Consider the following 8607-nt stretch of genomic DNA (forward strand, 5'->3'; position numbering starts at 1 on the left):
ATTTTCACAATAAGAACCTAAGTTAAACAATTTATAAATGACTTAGCACCACACCCAACTCATCATTTTAACTTTGCACCTTACACTATGCTTCCTGATAAAATTAGCCATCGAAAAGTACTGATAGGTAAAACAATTTAGTTTCACTGAATCGATTTTTTTTAACAAACTAGTTTAACCTTTTTTAAAATAATTAATTGATCATTTCCTACTTAATTTTGTACATGTTATGAGGGTTGTTACATTTTTTTCATTTAAATGACATGCAATAAATGTATAAATCTTATGACTAAAAAAATATCATCCCATATACTTTTTTAATGTTACATTGTTATATTGTTTAGACCTAACACTTTGAATGTTGTTTTTTATGGAAATATGGCCCATTTGATCAATGAAGAATAGTTGATGCATCAGGTTATCAATCCAATCTTGATTTTTTATGTAATGACCATTAAATCATACATGCATAAAAACTTCATACCTAAACAATTGATAAATAAATTTTATTATTTTTTTAATTCTGAAAAACTTTTTAAAAAATGAATTCAGGAGTTTTATATGTTGCCTCATCATCAGCAACCAAAATATACCTTGAATTAGACGTTCCTGAAATTGCTCAATTTAAAAATAGATATATACAAAATCATGCTAAATCTCTTAAAATTTGTCTCTGTTTGAGTTAAGCATAATTTACTTATATTTACAAGAATCTTGCCTCATAAATACATAGATGAGTCAATCAATATGCAACTGATCGAACAAGTTATTTAACAGTCACAACTACCTTTCTAATATCTTATAAAGAATGTTACCATTCAAAAATACTAGCTCTGGATATAACGACCATACAAGTCAGTCTATTATTTCAAGCCATTCCAAACCATTCTTATTATCCTTTAGTTGTTCGTTAATCTAACACAACTACTATTCTTTTTTTACCTAAACAAAAGCAAGCAAAGTATGAGTTCAAAGCTACAATGATAGGTGTCGAAGCCTTAAATGATTGGTTTTACAATGCATGTAACCAATGCACTGCCAGTCTTCACTTTTGTGCTAAAAAATTTTGGTGCACAGATCATCATTAAAAAATCTCGCTTATTATATAGGTTCATCCATTTCTATCTACATAACAATACTAACATACATTTATCTTTTGACTATAACGTATTTTTCATTCTATAGCATTCTACACAAAGTTTCAATCAAGGATGCAACATGAGAAATGCATTATTCTTGCTTCAATGCACAAGCAGAAAAATTAATTAGGGCTACCATATAAGAACTACAAGGCCTAAAAGAATTTAATAAAGTGATATTCCCAGTACCTTTTCAAGCTCTAAAAAACACTAAAAGAACGTTGAAGATAGGCCTTACTTCTAAAGTGATTTAAAAAAATTTAATGAGTTGTAAACTTTTTGATTGTGATGACATCCAAAAGAAAAAGCTCACCTTCCAACATCCTCAATCTTTAGCAACATCAAATGCACCTATATTGCTTAACTTTCCAAGCCTACCAGTATTGTTTTCTACAATAGCTAACTACCCTGAAGCATAAGCACTAACACTAACATCATTTTCTATAACAAGCAACAATCTTGAAGCAGAACCACCACCATTACTAATAAACACTCGAATTTCAAAAGATTTATCCCTTGAAGAATCGCTTACAAAGAAACCCAAAAAAGAGTAAGTATAATTGATATCACCATTTATTCATCTATTAAAAGTTTTTACAAGCATGTTCATTTTTTAAAAAAAAATCAAAATGACTATATTAAATAAGGATAAAGGAAAAGGAATCATAGAAGATTGAATGCATTCTAGTGAAATCAAGTTAGAAACTATTCAATTTTTATCTTTGTTTGTTAACATCATTGTGAAGGAGATGAAACATCCTTAATGCATTAAAGAATGTTTGAACTTACCATCACATTACACTTTTTGTAGCTTTTGAATTTTTTGTTATATTTTTTATATGTAAATTCCTTGCACAACAAAGTTTGTAAAATCCATTTGTAATAACAAACAGTGTCACTACTTAAAGTTAAATAGTATCAAAATCAAAGTTTCTTTACCTGTTTTGCTCGACTTGATTATAACGATGCCTTAACAGATAACAATAAGAACTCCATATTTCTTAAATTACAATTTTGTTTGCATTATAATTGCATCCAACATTATTTGAAATTATGATGATAACTTATACATTTTTTAAGTTTAAACAAAATTTACTTTTCTTTGTTATTTTATATTTTGACAAGTTTTCTAACATTCATAATAATAAAAAAGTCTGATCAACACTTGAAAAAAAACAGTTTGACATACTATAACATAAATCCAAATAGTTTAACACAAAATCATAACCACTATTAACTTCTTAAAAAAAAAAAACTTTCCTCTAGTTTAACCTCCAAAAATCTCTTTTTGCATAAACCTAGAAGGAACTATTTATCAAAATCAAAACAAATTAAAAATGTCATATTTGCCTACTATTATTTACTACCTTGGTTATGTAAATTTAAACCTCACACTTATTTACATTACTTTTCTTAACTGTTATATTACTCATTTATATTAATATCATCTTTAGCAATAACATTTTATTTTTCCCATACTAATTTAAGGCAAAAAAAATCACCTACTGCAACGTACAGGTCATCTGCTAGTTAAAGTGAAATTATCTTTTTCTAAATTATGACGTAAATGTCTAAAAATAATAAAAAGTATAACATCTTTGATAAAATAAGTCAAAAAAATTATGCCTTATAAGGTTTTTTAGTAGAATATTTAAATGTTAGTTCTAATTATCAAAATTCAAATTTTAATAATCTCAATTATTAAAAAAAATAACGAGTCATAATTTTGTTATATTTTTTTATTTTATTCAGTTTGATTACAAATCTACATAAAGTAGCATAACAACTAGCATAATTTTTCACTAATAATACATATCTATGTTTTATAAAAATATTATTTATATGCTTGATGAAACTACATATTTCTTTTTATACAACAATTCTTGATAAATTATGGATGTGATTGGTTTATAGTATTATAGTAATTAAAGGTGATATACTCTCAGGAGAAGAGCTAAAAGCCCTTTTGCAAATTTTTTTTTACCTATTTTGTTATAAATGATCAATCCCATCTATTTATTACTTTGATCCTATATTTACTTTTAAAATTATTTTTTGATCCCTTCTTAACTAATTTCCTACCTTCACCTCTATATGCTTCTATCTTCTATAGGGACAATATACATGCACAACTCTATATTTTTCTATAGAATTCTTAAAATTAATAAAAAAATTACAAAAATGCTCATGCTTCACCAAATTTTTTTGTTTTTCTAAATGTTAGTATAGTTTATAAATATATATAACCATTAAAATCTAATATTCAATTAAATAAAACATTAATATATATATGCATATATATATATATAACATGTAATCAACTCACCATAAGTTTTTTTCTTGACATTTTTGTTCTAAGTAAGAAATGAAAGAGAAATTTTTGACATAAAAGCCACATGTTCATCTAGTACTAGTTGATTGACCATTAAAATAATTTGAAATATGATTTCACATAGGTTGTAAGCATTATAGAGTTTTTACGACTAGCATAATCATCAAGAAAAAGTTTTCTATTTTTTATTAACTTTTGGAAAGATGCAATCTCATAGTAAATAGACGTAGCTTGTAATTCATCATTATCATAATCAACATGTTTACATTCTAAATGACTCATGGTAGATCCATTAATAGAAGAATGTAAAATCCCATTCACTGAATCAATAACACATGTTGCTTTACTTATATTTTATTTTATTTTAACATGTTATTTGATCTTATTTTATTTTTTATAGTCATCTTATCAAAAGTATAGTTGTCAAATCTAATTAGTCATACTTGAAACCAATAATAAATTGAACAAAAATTTAAGATAGTTCTAAGTAATGAGACAAATGATAAAAAATTATATCATATATAACTTAATAATCCTATTTTCGTAACTGCAAAACTAGAATCCAATTATATTTAACAAAATCCTAGCAAAAAAAATTATGACTACATATATAAATATATTTTTTTCTAAGCCAAAGTTTTATTAATATATAGAAAATGATTACAAAATGGCACCTGATATCGCATATCTTTCAATGTATACAATGATACTCTTTGTTTAAACTCCTTAGAAATGTATGGTGTGCACCTTAGTACTTACAGGCTATTCCCATAAAATATAAATATTAGCACACTTACCCTATTAATTACCATGTCCTAAACAATTACGACCATGCAAGGAAATTTTGTTCTTTTACAGCCTCAACCTTTGCAAATGCATCTGCCATACTATTGGCTTCTTTATATACCTTATAAAACTTCATTTTATCAAATCTAAACTTTAGCAAGTTTATTTCCAAAAATATGAGATGAAATTTCCATGGCCTTTCTTGCTCTTTCGTTACCCAACTAATAATAACTATAGAGTCAGACTCAATTATCAACCCAATACATTCTCTTTTTTCCACATTACTATATAGTTCTAATGCAAATTTTATTACATAGTTTTGCCAGATTTGAGTATTGTGCCCTTAAGGGACATGAAAACATAGTCACTAACTCTCATTTCAAGTTTCTAATCACACCTTTGCAACCTACAAAACCCAGAGCTCTTTTTGCTAATCCATCCACATTGGCTTTAGACCACCTAACTTCAAGGAGATACTACAATACCCAAGGTTTTTTCACTTTACTAGTTACCCTTGAAATGCATGTAAGTGGGTCACTCGATCAAGTCACATCCAAAATATCACTTTCTTTATTCTTCCCCATTATCTAAGCTAAAGAGTGTATTTTAACAAGGAATACTAGTTCCTCCATCTTCAATTCTTTCTTTTCAAGGACAGTTTCATTCTTATAAGCCAATTTGACCATAATGTCATAGCATAGGCAATTAACCAACATAGTTTCGCTATAAAAGGAAGAGATATTTCAAAGTATTGTAAGATAAAAGAATAAAAAAAAAAAGAAGGCTCCACCTTATATTTCACTAATCTGTAAATTGATACTAAAACTGAAACATTATTGGCATGCCAACATTAAGTGGTTCACTTTTTTCACCACCTTATTGCACCACGGATAATTACATTGAGAGATGTTTTAAAAAAGTCTTGGTCATAATTCTGTAGCATTTGATGCTAGTAAAATTAGAAAATGATAAGATACAAATCTCCTTAAACCTTTCTAGCAAATATCTTAAAAATTACCACCCATTCAAACATAACTAGAAAATGGTCCAACCTATTTCTTTGTTATCACTCTCATATCAAGTAAATTTTTTTTTATTTAATGGTAAGTTAATAAGTTCCATTCTTTCAATAAACTCATTAAATTCCTGAATTCCAACTCCCCATAAATACAACCATTCCTTTTTACATTTAATCTAATCGTATTGAAGTCCCTCGCTACATACCATGACCTTCCTAATTCATCTTTGAGTTTTAGTATACTTTCCCACAAAATTAATTTCTCTATTTTATTATAAGGTGCACAGACATTGTTGGTTACACATATTAATTCCCAATGAAACAATTTTGTTATGCTTAAAAACAAATTAAAAAAATGATATACAAATGTTTTAATTTTAAACAAGGATATTGTCAGTAAAACAAATAAACAACATAGTTCTTTTAATGAATAGATATGATTACTTGAAAAACCCTTTTGCACCTGGTAGATAATAAAAGCAAACCTAGCATTATTGGTAAATTATATATCAATTGTGAGTGAAATTTGTTAGATAAGATTTTAAAACAACTCTAATATACATATAAAAATAAAGAGAGAAGAAGCAATTAAGATTCGATACATATAAAAACTCATACTAAATTAATCATAAAATATGTTATTCAAACTCAGTATAAGAACTCATATATAAGCACAACGAAAAACCAATCATAGCTAGTTATTGTTTAACAAAATAAAATGCAAAGAATCAACTAAGCTAAAAAATGCACATGTATGATTGTGAAATACATAAGGTAAGAATGATAATGATAATTATACAAATTGCACTTATCAAATTTTTAGTGATGGTAAAAAACATAAGAAGTGAAGTTAAAGTAATTCATATATTAAACTAACTTAAAAGAGATTGCTCTGACAAGTAAATTGTAAGAAAACAAAAACCTAACATTTTAAATTAGAAATACATTCCATTAGAGGTAAAAAAACATATATATATCAGTAATTGGAAATTTTGTTAAACAAAACTAAAAAGTTTCTTTTAACTGATTGTAGATAAACTCCATCTTCAGTACAAGTAATTTATTCTTTTTTTATAGGCCCATTGCCTTGTCAGCATTTGGTATTGCCTTCTCAAAAATTGTATTTTTGTGCCCTTACCAATAAAGTAAACAAAAAATTTTTTCAATGAGATCAAAAGTTAGTTTAATTTTTTGTATATTTCAATACACAAATATGTGAATATAAAATTTATTATACATAATCTTAAAATAATAATAATGTCATTATGAAAAAATCCAAATAAGAAAAAGAAATAATGTAAAGATATTATTTTACAATTATCCGTGATGAGTTTTCATATTTTGAAACCGTTATATAATTGTTTCATTATCAACACTTTCAAATAGATCTTTTCAATATATGTAATCAAACAATCATTCATCAAACTATCTTTCATTCAACTTTGCAATGAATCTTCACTATTTTCATTGTTGAAAAAGATCTTTCAACATTTACAGCAGGCAAGATCAAAGCTAATTTGATTAGAAAAAAATAAGTGGATAAACAATATTTTTCTTTGTTTTCACTAATTTTTAAGCATGTTAATAAACTTTTTTGACATCTACAAATTCAATATTAGAGCGTATATTAAAAATATAAATTTCTAAGTTGACTATCAAATGCCATAAAATCAACCTTTAAAAACTTAAAAAGATAAAATTGAGTGAAACAAATTAATTTTTTCTTGTCAAAAACTAAAATTGAGTCATTTAGATTAAGGCAAGCTGCAGAAAGAAGCAACTTAGTGTTAATTTCAATGAAACGATTATTGAGCTCATGAAATTATCTATATATCATAACATAAAACAAGTCAACTTGATAATGATGCAAATTTAAAACTTTGTAACTTTACATCTTGATCTCCTAGGAACTATATAGATAGCATCCATACTAGGAACTATAATATCACAATTTTCATAAAATGAAAAAATTTAATTAGTAAGGAATTACATCCATCATCTTTCATATTTTGTAGTCATTGTTTAGATTTTTCAACTAATTTTATGGCATTAAGACTATCTTGATCTTTTATTTCCAAAGTTTTTAATAATTCATTTGTAATTCCCAACACACTACTCATCAAGTATAGGTTGAAAACAAAATCAAAAGAGTGAGTCAACTGCAATAACAGTTGAGCTTCAATTTTTTTTCATAATTTAAATCATTTTCAGCTACATTATCAAGCACATCGATGTAGATCCAAATAAGATGATTACATTGAGAGATATACCATAATGAGAACCTTATTAAGTATCACCAACGCATTTGAAACTAGTTTCTTGGTTAAGTTTGTTTTGCTTTCAAGTTCATTATTTTTTATTACCTTAACAATTTTAATTACTTAACTTTCTTTGAGAAATCATAATTTTTACATGAAACTCTAACAATATTTAGTAAAGTACCAATGTTATAAAAAAGAGAAGCAATTGAATCTATATTTTTTGCTACAATTACAAGAGTCAATTGAAGTTGAAAAGCAAAGCAATGAACGTAAAGTGCAAATTTATTTTGCTTCAAAATTAAACTTTTTAAACCATTGAATTCACTTCGCTTATTATTAGCATCATAATAACCTTATTCACATAATCTTAAAAAACTCAATCCATATTTGAAAAATAATGATTTAATTGCTACTTTGAGTGACAAAGTAGTAGTATCATAAATATACATTACTCCTAAAAACTTTCAATTGCATGGGATTTTTTATTCATGTAACACAAAACAAGAGCCATTTATTCTTTATTTGACATATCACAAGATTCATCAATCAAAATAGAAAATAAATCATCTTCTAAATCATTGATAATATACTTTGTTGTCTCATTTGTTGTAGTATTTATAATATTATATTGAATATCAAGAGTAGCCAAATTTTAAATTGTTAGAAGCATTTTACAAAACAATATTATTAATAGCTTCATTATGGTCAACAAAAAAATGCAAAAGTTTAAAAAAATTTTCCTGATTTGTTGATTTGTTTGATTCATTTTGACCAAAAAAGGCTAGTCTTTGACAAAAGAGAAATCGAAAATAATCTACTAAAGCAGTCAATCTTGTTTGATATTTAATTTGGGCTTGATTTTATTGTTTAACCTTAATAGATTGAATGTGTTGGTTTTGATTCATCAAATCTTTAAATTTCTTGTAAGCTTGATTATGAGCCTTATTAAGGCTGCCAACATGGGTTTTAAATATTTCTTACTCCAATTGGTAAAACCTTCCAAAACAAGAAAAATCTTCACTTCCCTCTTTTCCAATATGTTATCTAAAAAGATTACAATATAAACAAAAA

Source organism: Durio zibethinus, chromosome 19, assembly GCF_047325235.1.
Source record: "Durio zibethinus cultivar Kanyao isolate XHJ-2024 chromosome 19, ASM4732523v1, whole genome shotgun sequence".
Lineage (NCBI taxonomy): Eukaryota > Viridiplantae > Streptophyta > Magnoliopsida > Malvales > Malvaceae > Durio > Durio zibethinus.